Consider the following 16,732-nt stretch of genomic DNA (forward strand, 5'->3'; position numbering starts at 1 on the left):
GACCTGTGTAAAACTACAGAGCTACTGGTACGACGTTGTAGAAGAACTGTCTGACATATTTCACACCCCCATCGAGCTGGATCCCCTCTGCCTTTTGCTGGGCCTCCCAGATATTCATGTTACCAATTCCAAACATAAGAGACTGTTCAATTTGTTGACATTTGCTGCTAGAAAGAACATCCTGTTGTTTTGGATCAAGGACGAGGTCCCGTCAATGAGGTCATGGCACAATATCATAATGGAATGTATCCCCTGTGAGTATATTACGTGTATGCTGCATTCCAAGTTGGACACTTTTTATGAGATCTGGGACCCCTATCTGTCGCATATTGGGCCTGCACTATCCACCACTGTACTCGCCGGATTTCCCCATTACCAGTAACCTCCCACTGCTGCCTTGTTTTGTCTACGGTACTGGCATTGTAAATACTGTACATGTCCTATTGACTACAGTGGCACTGTACATGTTCTCTTGACTGCGGTAATACTGTACATGTTCTCTTGACTACAGTAGTGCTGTACAGGTACCCTTGACTACAGTAACACTGTACATGTCCACTTGACTACAGTAGTACTGTACATGCCCACTTGACCACATTGATACTGTACATGTCCTCTTGGCTACAGTAGTACGGTACATGTTCTCTTGACTACAGTAATGCTGTACATATACCTTTGACTACAGTGATACTGTACATGCCCTCTTGACTATAATAATACTGTACAAACCCACTTGACTACATTGATACTGTACGTGTCCTCTTGGCTGCAGTAGTACTGTACAGGCACTCTGGGCTACTAGGGAATACACGGTCATATGCACACGTTCACAACACACATATATGCATGTACACATAAAACATATACATAGGTAAAGCACACGCACATATGGGTAGGTAGAACACACGTATATATAGCACACAAGATAAGGCGCACACGTGAAAGCCACACTTATTTTATTTTGTTTTATTTATTTTATTTTCTATTGTCATTTCCTTATTTAATTTTTATTGTCTTTTTTCTTTTCTGTTTGCCTGTCTTGTAATGTTATTACTGTTGTTAGTGTCATTATTTTTATTATTATTGACGGTATTGTATTGTGATGTCTTGTTCTATGTTGAAAATTGAAAATAAAAACATTTATAAAAAAAATAAAACAGATTGCAGAATGGGTACAATACAGTACAGCTCAATACACACAATTGTTAAGGGGATGCAGACCAGAGAAAGACGTTTGTCTTGTTTACATCAGGGTCCCCTATTTTCAATTCATAGTGACATTTATGATTTACACAACATACATGACATCATGACATTTATGGAATAGGGACATACATGACATACAGGTATATAGTACTGTTACATTTGTGACATATACGATATGCAAATATACAGTACTGTTACCCATAGATCCTAACAGATAATATATACATATGATGGGGAGGAGACTGTACATTAGGAGGGGGTGGGTGGGTGGGAGAGAAATATACACACGGTGGGTAGAGAATATATAGGTGGGGAGGAGACTGTACATTAGCAGGGGGTGGGTGGGTGGGAGAGAAATATACATACGGTGGGGAGAGAATATATACATACGGTGGGGAGGAGACTGTCTATTAGGAGGGGGTGGGGGGGTTTGGACATTTACGGTGGCCAGTTTCGAATTGCAGCCTCCCGTAGGTGCTGTTTAAGAGCGGTTTTGAATGTGGGTAGGGATTCACATTCCTTTACAGCTTTGGGTAGGGCGTTCCACATTGATGTGGCATAATTGCGAAACGTGTTTTCCCAGCTACTCTGTTGCCATTCAATGCTCCTTGTCTACTCTTCTGTGCAGTGCATTGGAAGAGTAGATTGGGCTAATGCTTGGCAGAATTCTGTGTTTAGCTAGTAGCTGGGGGACTAAACGCCAAAAGTGGATGCTGGTTGTTTCCACAGTTTGCACTGTGGGGTGGTCATGTTGGATCAGGAGGATTGAATGGGATCATTGGCAGCAGGGTTGCTGTTACATATATCAGCTGGGCTGAACTAATCATTAAATGCAATTGTAGGCCTATGGCAGGTGTCTGAGAAAAAAGGAGAGAGAGAGATCTCTTCATGACAACTGAAATTAAGGCAGAATAGAGAAATATAGTATAATAATATTCATAATGTGAGGTTCGCCTGTTCCCTGGACCTTTAATTCCCTGTCTCCTCACCTCACCAGCCCCCACCCTCGCGTTGTTTTACTCTCCTCTGCTCTTCAACAGCCCCCACCCTTGGACTACCTTTCACAGCTGTGATAAGTTATGATTAGCGCCCCAGAGGGCTTTAAATACCTGGACCTCCCCTCCAGTCCTCGTCGGGTCGTTCTGTATCTGTATGCTACCATCTACCGCCGCGCTCCTGGTGAGACATCGTCATCGCTCTCTATTCTTCCACGGGAGGATTCCTTTGTTCTCACTGGGAGACGTTGTGCCATTCTGTATGCTGGTTCTTCTCCGGCGTGAGACGAGGTGCCAGCCATCGCCACCTGTCGCCGTTTGCCTGGAGTGGGACACAGTCTGCGCTCTCTAATTCTCTATGGGAGGTTTTCCAGTGTCCCACTCCAGACCCCAAGCTGGCGCGCTCCTACTCCAGACGCGCTCCACTCCAGACCCCAAGCCGGCGCGCTCCTACTCCAGACGCGCTCCACTCCAGACCCCGAGCCGGCACGCTCTTCAAGCCGGCGCGCTCCTACTCCAGACGTCAGGCCGGCGCGCTCCAACTCCAGACGCGCTCCTACTCCAGACGCGCTCCACTCCAGACCCCGAGCCGGCGCGCTCTTCAAGCCGGCGCGCTCCTACTCCAGACGCGCATCGCTTCCTAATCCTCTACGGGAGGATGCGTCTCTTCACTTCCGAGGAGGATCTCCTTGCCAGGCCTCCGCCGTCTGAACCCTGCCATCCCTGTAAGCAGCTCTGGCCCTCGCCCTGTCCAAGGCCTTAACCCTGTTTTCTCTGTCCCTGTCTCCAGCCCGCCTCCCCGGGCCTCTGTCCCTGTTCCCCTCTCCAGTGCCACTGTTCCTGCCCTGTCCTTTTGCCCTGGCCCTGTCCCTTAGCCTTCCCCTTAGCCTGCTCGCCTCTTAAAGGCACAGTGCCACATTTTTCCCTATTTCTTTGTTTCCAGTATTTTTGTGTTCTCCCTTAAAGGGACAGTGCCGCTTTTTGTTTGTATTGAATAAATGCCCTGTTTTGGCTTACTCTCATACCTGTCTTGTGTTGTGCGATTGGGGTCGGTTACAAACCATAACAGTACGACCCGACCGGTCGACGACCCCAGCCAGCACAGACAGTGTATGTTGAGTTTGCCCTTTTTAGTTCTCTCTAGCTCCCTCTAGCTCCCTTTGGTTTCCCCTGTTAGCTTCCCTGTTAGTTCCCCTGTTAGCTCCCCTGTTAGCTTCCCTGTTTAGTTTCCCCAGTTAGTTCCCCTGTTGACTCCCCTGTTAGCTTCCCTGTTAGCCTTGTTAGCTTCCCTGTTAGCCTCGTTAGCTCCCCGGTTAGCTACCCTGTTTCCCCACTGCTAGGACTGCCCCTTCAGCTAGCAAGGTCAGTTTTCCCCACTGCTAGGACTGCCCCTTCAGCTAGCAAGGTCAGTTTCCCCACTGCTAGGACTGCCCCTTCAGCTAGCAAGGTCAGTTTTCCCCACTGCTAGGACTGCCCCTTCAGCTAGCAAGGTCAGTTTCCCCAATGCTAGGACTGCCCCTTCAGCTAGCAAGGTCAGTTTCCCCACTGCTAGGACTGCCCCTTCAGCTAGCAAGGTCAGTTTCCCCACTGCTAGGACTGCCCCTTCAGCTAGCAAGGTCAGTTTCCCCACTGCTAGGACTGCCCCTTCAGCTAGCAAGGTCAGTTTCCCCACTGCTAGGACTGCCCCTTCAGCTAGCAAGGTCAGTTTTCCCCATTGCTAGGACTGCCCCTTCAGCTAGCAAGGTCAGTTTCCCCACTGCTAGGACTGCCCCTTCAGCTAGCAAGGTCAGTTTCCCCACTGCTAGGACTGCCCCTTCAGCTAGCAAGGTCTGTTTCCCCACAGCTAGGACTGTCCTTCCAGCTAGCTTGTTCTCTCTTGCTGGTCCAGCCCTGTCTGCTAGCCTAGCTCCGGCAGCTAGCGCAGCCTCTATGTTAATGTAGCAGTACAGCTAGCTTAGGCCCTGTAGCTAGCAGTGCCCTGGCAGCTACCCTGTCCCTCTGCTAGCCCCACTTTTGGTGTAGCTTCCCCTGCTAGCATGGCCCAGTTTTTTGTTTGTTTGTTGCTTTGTCGTGTCCCCTGCCCCACTGTCTGTGTTTTTGGGTCGCCCGGTGGCTCCCGTGGAGGGGGGGGTACTGTGAGGTTCGCCTGTTCCCTGGACCTTTAATTCCCTGTCTCCTCACCTCACCAGCCCCCACCCTCGCGTTGTTTTACTCTCCTCTGCTCTTCAACAGCCCCCACCCTTGGACTACCTTTCACAGCTGTGATAAGTTATGATTAGCGCCCCAGAGGGCTTTAAATACCTGGACCTCCCCTCCAGTCCTCGTCGGGTCGTTCTGTATCTGTATGCTACCATCTACCGCCACGCTCCTGGTGAGACATCGTCATCGCTCTCTATTCTTCCACGGGAGGATTCCTTTGTTCTCACTGGGAGACGTTGTGCCATTCTGTATGCTGGTTCTTCTCCGGCGTGAGACGAGGTGCCAGCCATCGCCACCTGTCGCCGTTTGCCTGGAGTGGGACACAGTCTGCGCTTTCTAATTCTCTACGGGAGGTTTTCCAGTGTCCCACTCCAGACCCCAAGCCGGCGCGCTCCTACTCCAGACGCGCTCCACTCCAGACCCCAAGCCGGCGCGCTCCTACTCCAGACGCGCTCCACTCCAGACCCCGAGCCGGCGCGCTCTTCAAGCCGGCGCGCTCCTACTCCAGACGTCAGGCCGGTGCGCTCCAACTCCGGACGCGCTCCTACTCCAGACGCGCTCCACTCCAGACCCCGAGCCGGCGCGCTCTTCAAGCCGGCGCGCTCCTACTCCAGACGCGCATCGCTTCCTAATCCTCTACGGGAGGATGCGTCTCTTCACTTCCGAGGAGGATCTCCTTGCCAGGCCTCCGCCGTCTGAACCCTGCCATCCCTGTAAGCAGCTCTGGCCCTCGCCCTGTCCAAGGCCTTAACCCTGTTTTCTCTGTCCTTGTCTCCAGCCCGCCTCCCCGGGCCTCTGTCCCTGTTCCCCTCTCCAGTGCCCCTGTTCCTGCCCTGTCCTTTTGCCCTGGCCCTGTCCCTTAGCCTTCCCCTTAGCCTGCTCGCCTCTTAAAGGCACAGTGCCACATTTTTCCCTATTTCTTTGTTTCCAGTATTTTTGTGTTCTCCCTTAAAGGGACAGTGCCGCTTTTTGTTTGTATTGAATAAATGCCCTGTTTTGGCTTACTCTCATACCTGTCTTGTGTTGTGCGATTGGGGTCGGTTACAAACCATAACACATAATAATGGCTTGAATTTATATAGCGCCTTCCGCGTATCAAAGGTGCTTTATAATAAAAGGGGGAGGGGAGAGTATAACGGTGACCTAAACTAAGAAACAAAATACAAAACAGAACAGAACTAAAACAGAACAAAACAAAATAGAACAAAACAGAATGAATGGGATATTAATCGAAATTGTACTTAAGTACAGTACTTGAGTAACAGTACTTAGTTACTTTCCACCACTGAAAAAGACACATTAGAAGCAAAACAAGTGGAAAAGAGAAGCAAGACATAAAAAGAGAATCTTACATTTTGACGAGCGTATCTATTTTAACCGGCCCAGCTTTTATAGCCTTTACGGTACTGGTTTAGCCGCCCAGGAAACTCACAGACCAATTGCATGTGTTGTAAGTCATTTCACGTAATGCTACTCAGCCAATCAAATCGGTGCATTCCGATAAGCATTGCGATTTGAGTCAGTGAGTGAGACACACACAAACATCAAAAAGAGCTTTTAACCCTTTCACTGATGCACTACCAAACGGTTAACCATTTCACTGCGACAATACACAGAAGGTTAACCCTTTCACTGCCACACAACAGCAGGTTAACCCTTTCACTGCCACACTACAGAAGGTTAACACTTTACTATCACGTTATGTATATAACCTAGTTATATGAGTACTGGCTAAGCGTCCCGCTCTTAAGCCATACCGAGATATACCTTATCTCATGTACCTAGTGTACTCCATCAACGAATAAAAACCAAATACACCCAGCACCTGCCAGGCCCCGCCCTAGTGACGTACTATATAGTACTAGGCGTGGTCACCACTCACTCTTCCTCGGAAAATCGTTTCCAAAGAAAAGTTTCCCCAAGGGAACTCAGGGCACGCTAAGAGCGGGACGCTTAGCCAGTACTCATATAACTAGGTTATATACATAACCTATAGTATACTCGTACTGGCATCGCGTCCCGCTCTTAAGCCATACCGAGATATGGGGTAGAGCGGACGCAAGGCCCGACAAATGCACCCCCTGAGGACCCGTAAGCCCACATCAGGGGGGAGGGGAGTCCCATCACCCCACTCTTCCTAATGAAGAGGGGGCGGCAGTCAACTCCACCCAAGTGCGAACAAGAGAGAACTAGAACCTCTTGAACGCACAGCACAGGCGGAACCACGTGTGACACAACACATTGTGGCCCACACCCACACACTCCTGCTACCCCACCAAAGGACGGGAAGCAGGAGAGGCCACAGACCTCAGAACCGCCTGGGAGACAGAACCCCCGGTCATGTCCATGAGGTAAAACCTTACGAAGGGACCCGGGGAGGACCATGAAGCCGCAGCACAGATGTCCTCCACCGAGGCCCCACCCAGTAGAGCGGCAGAGGCCGCCACCCCACGAGTGGAGTGCGCCCTGATGCCCCCAGGGGGAGCCAGCCCGGCCAACGTGTAGCAAAAAGCAATGCCCTTGCACAACCAATGGGACAGGCGCTGTTTCGACAGTGCCTTACCAGCACGAGAGCCACCGTAACAGACAAAGAGCTGATCGGTAGCCCTGAGTACGGCTGAGGTAAACCCCCAAAGCCCGGACTGGACATGACAGGTGAAGGCCCGCCTCCAACTCACTAGCGTGAGGAGGCGGATGAAACGCCTGAACCATAATATACCTGGAGTGGAAAGAACTCAGGATATTTTTAGGCACGAAGGCAGGATTAGGCCGCAGAGTGGCACCGCAATCGGAACGAAAAGACAGGCACTCTGGCCGTACCAAGAGAGCACAAAGCTCACCCACGCGTTAAGCGGAGGTGACGGCCAGCAAGAATGCGGTCTTGAACGACAGCTGTTCCAACGGCGCTTGCTCAAGAGGCTCAAACGGGGCCAAGGACAACCGACCGAGGACCAATTGAAGATCCCAGCTCGGAGCCAAAGAGCGTTTTACCGGCTTAACGCGTCGAGCGCCAAGCAGGAAACGCCTCACAAGAGGGTGGCTGAACAAAACAACACCCTCAAATCCCTCATGATAAGAGGATATAGCTGCTGCATATACCCTCACCGTCGAGGCCGACAGTCTATCAAGGAGAGACTGAAGGTAAATAAGGACAGCATCCAGGGGGCAGGACACCGGGTCCCTGCCCCCCGCCTTACACCACTCTTGGAACATACGCCACCTACCCGCATAAAGCGCAACAGTGGAGGGAGCATGCGCATTCCGGATGGTGTCAACCACAGAAGGGTCCATCCTCTCCAGACTTACCCTCTCACCAGCCAAACCATCAGGGGTTGGCATATCACGGGGGCTGAAACAGCGACCCGTGTGACTGAGAGAGGGCCCCCGCCGACCAAGGAATAGGCCACGGCGGGGCTACCAGTAGCTGGATCAGGACCGGGAACCACACCGCTGTGCCCCGGTCCGGCGCGACCAGGATCACGGTCCTGCGCTCCCTCCGTATCCGCTCCAACAACTGACTCAACAGATGTATAGGGGGAAAGGCGGCCATGGAAACATCGAGAAGGCATCCACCCCCAAGGGGGGACGATCTGCCCGACTGACCGAGAACCACAAGGGGCACTTGTGAGATTGTCTGCTCGCAAACAAATCCACTGAAGCTTCCCCGAAGCGATCCCAGATCTGCCTGACTATATCGTGGCGCAGTTCCCACTCGCCGGCACGAGGACCACCCCGAGACATCATATCCGCGCTCACATTCTCCTTGCCAGGGACGTGGAGCGCCCTCAGACTGCGCAGCCTGTTTAGAGCTGCCCATAGCCAGAGTTCGACCGCCGCCCGGTGCAGGCAGATGGATCGTGTTCCACCCTGCCTGTTGATATACGCCGCTGCCGTCATACTGTCCGTTCTGATCAGAACGTGCTCGCCTACTACCAGGTTGGCGAACTGTCTGAGGACCAGGAGGACCGCCCTCAATTCCAACACATTGATGTGCAGGGTAGACCGGGCAGCATGGATCGTCCAGCTGCCCCCCACTGCGTTGGTCCGACACGTCCCTCCCCAACCCGTGAGGGAAGCGTCGGTGAAGACCGTGACGTGTGAGCGTCTGCTGCCCATGGGGACCCCATTGGTGAGGATACCAGGCCTCCTCCAATGGGCGAAATCCGCCCATATCGACAAAGGAACCGTCAACCGTTTCCATTTGTCCCTCACCGAGTCTATTCTTATACTGGAGAACCACCTCTGTATCCTCCTCATGAAGAGGAGGCCAAGAGGGACCACCGTGTGAGCAGATGCCATCATACCGAGCAGGCGCATCACTTGCAGCGCCGCAACCGTCTTCCCAGGACACCCTCCGTTGCTCCGAGAGGGTTACAATCATGGGCCTTGACCTCAAATTGGGATGTGAAAATACGCATCATTCAGGTCTATGGAGGTGAACCAGTCTCCCACTCTGACAGCAAGTAGCAGGTGTTTGACGGTCAACATCCTGAATGGTCTTGCCACAATCAGACGATTGAACGGGGACAGATCCAGTATAGGTCTGACCCCTCCCGTTTTTTTTCGGCACCAGAAAATAACGGGAGTAGATGCCTGACATCGCGTCCTCTCTCGGGACCACGACTACGGCCCGCTTCGCCAACAGAGATTGGATCTTGTCGGCCAGAGCTGTTCCTGCTGCTGACCCTGATAATAGGGTCTGCACCAAACCTGCGAACGGAGGGTGGGGTTTTGCGAACTGCAAAACAAGCCCCAGCCTCAACGTTCTCTCCATCCACCCCTCCAAACGGCATTCTTGTTGCCATATGTGATAATAATCCCAGAGCGCACCCGCCGTCAACTGACGCTGGGCCGCAAGGAACAGTAGATAGGTGGCCCGGCCAAAGCGGACAGGGCGGTCGCACCCAAGGGGGGACCCCGACAGAAACGGCCGGTTTGAAACAGGAGAAGCTGCCATCAAACTGGTTGAGACACGCTCCCCCCCTGAACACCCCTCTAGCGCATGCTGAGGAGTTGTTCTACAGCTAGACATGCAAGGCGTGAGGACCCCATGGGTTCCTACACACCGTAGCCCTGCAGTGATATTGCTACCACCCAAATCACGCGCGCCTCTTCTTTGCAGACCACTGCCGATCTCGCGGGAGTGGGAGGCATCAACGTAATACCCCGCCTGGCGAAGGCGAGGTCGGGGTAACCCGTGCTGAGCATTCAACCGAAGAGGCCTTGAGTCCCCCTGCTGACCACTGTAAATAGTGGCAGCCGTAACACCAGGCTCACTAATCACACAACGTGACAGCACAACATTCTCACGGACAGACCCAGGCTCAGCCATCAACTGGGTGTCAGCCCCTGTCCCCATGAGAAGCGAAAAGTGGGGCCGCATGCGCTTCAAAGAAGGTTCGCGGCCCGCAGCCAAAGGAAAACGATCAGAGCCCCTCTTCCGTTGGTGACGGGGAGAGGAGTGATCGGGGAGCGGGCTGTTCGCGGCAGAATGACGACGGCTTGTATCTTCCAAGCCGAGTACATCCAACATGGCCGATCCCTCGGCCGCCAAGGCTGTCGGCCTTGTGGACCCCTGTTGACTCTCCGCCCAGGGTACCACTGGCGGGAGAAACATGGCCGCCTGTCGAGGGCCTCGCCACAGTCGCTGACGAGGCCGTGCTCCAACCTCTGGCTGCATAGCGTGAGGCGGTGTGGGACCCAGATCAACAACCGCCTGTGTCTCCGCAGAACGACCAAAGAGTCCCTCTGTGGAAAAAGGAGCCAAGATTGCTCCAACCAGAAATGCCTATTAACAAGCGTTGATAGCATCCTAATCATCCCCGCAGTTATAGCTTGCGACTGAGTCAAGATCTCTATAACACCAAAAACATGCAAAATATTTTCAGCGTCGGCTGGTCCTGTAGCCCCACTACTCGACGCTAATGTGGACAGAAACAGCTGAGCCACAACACTGGCCGCCGCTAAATTCCATCCTGCAGCAGTATACAGATGAAGCTTTTAGTATTCCTGGGCGCTTTGCCGCGACGTGCGCACGGTTATATCACGTCGTTTTAATTAATTGTGACCCAGGCTGCTGTTCTGTTTTATGCCGCCAGGAGGCGCAAAGTCGCCCGGCGCGGCGGCGGTCTATTGATTCCTCATTCAACACTGCCTTTGTTTCAATAACACGAGCCACTGTCAACGTTGGGACTGCGCGAGACAGAGAACGTTATTACTTTGGTAACGTTTATTTCTGACTACAGTTAAGTACAGTATTATTACTATCTATTACTACCTACTATGGGCCAGCCGTGTATAGGTGTAACAGAGTTATAATAGTTCAATGGTTGTGATGTCGGAGTTACTGTACAGTAGCGATGCGTCAGGTACTACTTTGTATCACAAACAGTACTGTATTTGCAAAACTGATATGTCATAAATGTATAGATGTACAGTAGCAGTACTGTCTACCTGTATGTCATGTATGTCATTATGAATTGAAAATGGGGGACCCTGATGTAAACAAGACGAAAGTATTTTGCTAGCCATTTGATTGTTAACGTGATATAAAAAAAATAATCAATACTTGATTGATTGATTGAAAAGTTTATTAACAGATTGCAGAATGGGTACATTACAGTACAGCTCAATACATACAATTGTTAAGGCGATGCAGACCAGAGAAAGACTTTCGTCTTGTTTACATCAGGGTGACATACATGACATACAGATAGACAGTACTGCTACATCTATGACATACCAGATTTGCAAATACAGTACTGTTTGTGATACGAAAAGAGTCCAGAAAAGAGAGTATATACATTTGACATAGAAACTGTACATTGGAGGATGTTGGGGGGGAGGTTGGGTAGGAAGAGTGGGTGGGGGACACTGTACAACTGAACAAGCAAAACTGTACATTGGAATATCACCCCAAAGCACTTCAGAGATGGACATTTTCTTTCTCTTTAGTACAGTATCTTGCCAAATTTGTTCAACGCATGGGTCATCTTTCTTGTACAGGTGACACGGACCCCAAAATTGTCAACAAGAACGGAGAATGGATCTGACTGGAACGCTAGCTGGATTATACATTGCAACATGACAGTAAATACTATTGTAATAAAACGTTCAAAACTATGTTCAATTTGTGTATTGCTTTGTTACTATAAGATTGCATTTCGCACTGTACCGACGTCACAGATGAGCTCTATAAAAAAACGATTGAATTGCTCAGAATTTAAAATTGTGTCCCCAAAAGGACATAATAGGTTAACCTTCTGTAGTGTGTGGTAGTGAAAGTGTTAACCTTCTGTAGTGTGGTAGTGAAAGGGTTAACCTTCTGTAGTGTGGTAGTGAAAGGGTTAACCTTCTGTAGTGTGGTAGTGAAACGTTAACCTTCTGTAGTGTGGTAGTGAAAGGTTAACCTTCTGTAGTGTGGTAGTGAAACGTTAACCTTCTGTAGTGTGGTAGTGAAAGGTTAACCTTCTGTAGTGTGGTAGTGAAAGGTTAACCTTCTGTAGTGTGGTAGTGAAAGGTTAACCTTCTGTAGTGTGGGTAGTGAAAGGATTAACCTTCTGTAGTGTGGGTAGTGAAATCTATATGGGTTCTTTACAGAAGACAAGGATGCATTTAGCATTTCAATGGTGTGTGACAGTGTGGGGGTTGCAGCCAGCGCATTCCAACGGCAGCGTGTCAAAGTGTCCTTGAGCAAGACGCTTAACCCCCAATTGCTCCTGATGAGCAGGTTGGCACCTCTGCCGTCTGTGAGTGAATGTGAGGTGGCAGGGTATCTGCAGGTTTAGCCCAGTCATATTTAATGCTTTTTAAGACTTTTTAATGCCACTCGGAATTAAATTTAATACCAATTTCACAATAACAAAAATCATGCAACGACACCAATTAGTTTAAGTTTAGGGACACATTGGTCCAAAGATGTTTATTAAAACATAACTTGGAAACTTAAAAATCTTGAATTTAAAGGAGTAACTGGATTGGATGAATTTCAACAAAGGGGTGACCAAACATAAATAGCAAATATATCTATACAAAATATACCAGGGGCCAAGCAGCAAGTGCAACAGCCACTGTCAGAACACATAACTATTACCACCCTCCCCAGGGTATCAAAAAAGTCAACCAACAAACAAGATTCTTGTGCCGGATCTCCTCTCTGGTAAACAAGAATACCCTTAAGACTCTAACAGGAGCACTCACATTTACATTTACATTTAGTCATTTAGCTGACGCTTTTATCCAAAGCGACTTACAAGTTCTGTACGACAAGCCATCAGGAAGGGCACAACTCTATCAGCTGAGCAACAATGTTCATCAAAGTGTTGAGTGCTACAGTGTAGGTTAGTTTATTAGGACAAGTGCATGACAGTACGGTTAGTTAGGGTTAGATTTTTTTTTTTTTTTTTTTTTTTTTTTTTTTTTAATTCAGATAATGGTTGAAGAAGTGCGTCTTTAGTCGACGGCGAAAGATTGGACGTGATTCGGCTGTCCTAACTGGGGTGGGTAGTTCATTCCACCATTGTGGGGCAAGGACTGAGAATAGGCGACTTCTCTTTGATGACCCTCCCGGAGCTTGGATAGGAGTAGGTCTGAGGCGGCCAGAAGATGCAGAGCGTAGGGGTCTTGAGGGTGTGTAGTTAGAGACCATTGACCGGAGGTAGGCGGGAGCGGTTCCCTTTGCCGCACGGTATGCTAGGTCGAGGGCCTTGAAGCGGATTCGTGCAGCAATGGGGAGCCAGTGCAGGTCCCTAAGAAGTGGGGTGACATGGGCCGACTTCGGTAGGTTTGAGATCAGGCGGGCCGCTGCGTTCTGAATGAGTTGAAGAGGCTTAGTGGCAGTGGCCGGGAGGCCAGCGAGCAGTGCATTGCAGTAGTCGAGGCGGGAGATGACTGTTGATTGGACGAGGAGTTGGGTGGCTTCTTTTGTCAGGAAGGGGCGTATCCTTCTGACGTTGCTCAGGAGGAATCGGCAGGTTCTGGTCGTCGCTGCGATGTGAGCAGAGAAGTTCAACTGGTCGTCGAGGACAACACCAAGGTTCTTGGCGGTCGGGGACGCAGTCACAGCTGCATTCTCGACTGTGATTGAAAGGTCGGTTAGGGGGGAGGATTTGGCCGGCAGGTGGAGCAATTCTGTTTTGCTTAGGTTCAGTTTGAGGTGGTTGGACGTCATCCAGGCTGAGATGTCGGACAGACAGGCCGAGATCCGCACAGAGACGTGGATATCTGAGGGAGGGAAGGAGAGGAAGAGTTGAGTATCGTCGGCATAACAATGGTAGGAGAAGCCATGAGACGTGATAATGTTACCCAGTGATTTAGTGTAGAGGGAGAAGAGAAGGGGTCCTAAAACCGAGCCCTGGGGGACACCCGTCCGCAGGGGGCGGGTGGCCGACAGGGTCCCTCTCCATGACACTTGGTAGGAGCGGTCATTGAGGTATGATGACAGCCATGTCAGCGCAGAGCCAGCCACTCCCATTCCTGCGAGGGCCGCAAGGAGGATCTGGTGGTTGACTGTGTCGAAGGCTGCAGATAGATCTAGGAGAATCAGGACAGAGGAGAGGCCTTTCGCTTTTGCTAAGTGAAGTGCCTCTGTGACCGCAATGAGGGCTGTCTCTGTGGAGTGACCAGTCCTGAAGCCTGACTGATTAGGGTCTAGGAGGTCATTCTGTAAGAGATAAGTAGTAAGTTGGTTGGATACAGCACGTTCAAGTGTTTTAGAAAGGAAGGAGAGAAGAGAGACAGGACGGTAGTTGCCTATGACAGTAGGGTTCAGGGTTGGTTTTTTTATGAGCGGCGTGACTCTGGCTTCATTCAAGGGTACTACGACTATGCTTGCACCTCATGGTACCAAAGCACCTCAAAGGCCCTAAAAACAAGATTACAAACATCACAAAACAAACTGGTCAGACTACTGCTTAACCTCACTCCTAAAACCCACTTTACCCCTGCCCACATTCAAAACCGCTCTTAAAGAGCACCTACGGGAGGCTGCAATTAGAAACTGGGCACCGTAAATGTCCAAACCCCCCCCCTCCTAATGTACAGTCTCCTCCCCATCCAGTTGTTTTGTTTTTGTGGTTTTGGTTGAATGAATGAATACTTTGTTTAACAGATTGCAGAATGGGTACAATACAGTACGGCTCAATACACACAATTGTTAAGGGGATGCAGACCAGAGAAAGACGTTTGTCTTGTTTACATCAGGTTCCCCCATTTTCAATTCATAGTGACATTTATGACACTCAACATACATGACATTTATCAGGGGTGTAAAAAGTACCCAGAAATTATACTTAAGTGAAAGTATGGGTACCATCTCAAAATCTGACTCAAGTAAAAGTCAAAAGTATCTGGCTAAAAACACACTTGAGTAAAAGTAAAAAAGTCCTACTTTTAAATGTACTTAAGTACTAAAAAGTAAAAGTACATTAAAAAAAAAGGGGGATACACCAGGGGTCTCAAACTCAATCCATCGTGGGCCAAGTTTTCATTTTAACTATACATTGCACCAGGTGAGTTAGTTGAAGAGGTGAGCCAATTAGTGAAATCATCAGCTGGTGTTTAGGCAAGGCTGGAATGAAACCAAGCATACACTCTGCCCACAATGGAATGTGTTCTGCGATAGACAATGCTGAAATGAAAGAACAGAGGACACTTTTTTTGCATTAAAATTATTTAATGCACTTCTCCATTGAAGGTAAACTAACATGGACGGCATTCACATCACAGCATGAATATATCACAATATTAACCACAGCATACTGGATTATCCTGAATAACAACACACAACATACTTGTTCACATGTCATTTTTCTTTCACTCTAAAGTACAGTTTATTCCCCCTCAAATGTATATACTCTATTATTACTATATACTATTTTTGTATCACAAACAGTGCTGTATATTTGTAGACCTCTTCCAATGTACAGTTTATATGTCTGAGGAGAAGACTGGTACTCATCATCTTCGTCTCCACAAAGTAGGCTACTGGGGGGTCTACTGTATGTGAGACATATTTCCTTTAGAGTGAAAGAAAAATGACATGTGAACAAGTTGTGTGCCAGGTTAATGTACTCTACTATTTTTGTATCACAAACAGTGCTGTATATGTACAGTTTATTCCCCCTCAAATGTATATACTCTATTATTACTATATGCGAGAGAGCCCCCCCCCCCAACAATGCTGTATATTTGTAGACCTCTTCCAATGTACAGTTTATATGTCCTTGCACTAGATAGTACTGTACATTAGTACACTGCATAGTATTGTATATTATATGGTAACTCAGAACATTGTACATATGTCTATACCGAACACTGTGACCTAATTTTCTTCTTCTAAATTACAAGCTATACTATGTTATTTGATACTATCTTGTCTAGCACAGTCTCTGGAGCGTAACAGTAGGAAGCATTTTGTATGAAAGTATTCTGTACTTCTGTATGACAACTATTAAAGAAACTTGAAACTTGAAACTTGATGCTGCTCTCCAGGACCGAGATCATGGCGTTCTTCTGCTCCAGGTCCCGCAGCAGCTCTGTGTTCTCCTTCTCCTTCAGCTCCTCGCACCTCTTGGCAGCCAGATATGGACACATGGAACGTAAACACTATTATTAGTACAATACATATGATAGGAGCTGGAGCACATAAGTACACACACACACACACAATCACATGCACAAGTACACAAACATAAACACAATGACCATCAGTCCATTAAAACCAGACACTGTCCGCAGACTCTTTACATCTTTACTACCGTAGGCTCCATCACCTTGGAACAGATAATACTTGTGCAGGCTCTATCACAACATTATAGAAAGATGTGTTTGTTATTAATCAAGCAGGCTTGGATCCCATACATGTAGGTTTAACAATAGAGATCAGACTCAAGACAGTTTTCTGCTCTGTTGTGAGTCCTGTTTGTTTAAACGGAGAAAGATTTTAACCTCACACCTAAGTTTGGTTTATATACTAAAATTGCTAACAGATTAGGGGAATAGCTACAATTTAAATCTTGTTCGGTCCCGGCGTGTGGCTCACAGCACCATCGGCCTCTGCAGGTTCAGCTTGGGCCTCTCCCTCATGAAGTACTGCCCGCCGAATATGATGGCGGCATACAGGCCGCAGAACATGAAGGACTTGCTCCTGAAGTGGGACAGAATACACACAGAACATGGAAGATTTACTACGGTACGGCTCAATACACACAATTGTTAAGGGGATGCAGACCTGAGAAAGACGTTTGTCTTGTTTACATCAGGGTCCCCTATTTTCAATTCATAGTGACATTTATGACACACACAACATACATGACATTTATGACGTAGGGACA

Source organism: Notolepis coatsorum (assembly GCF_963971535.1).
Source record: "Notolepis coatsorum genome assembly, chromosome: 18".
In the NCBI taxonomy this organism is placed as follows: Eukaryota; Metazoa; Chordata; class Actinopteri; order Aulopiformes; family Paralepididae; genus Notolepis; species Notolepis coatsorum.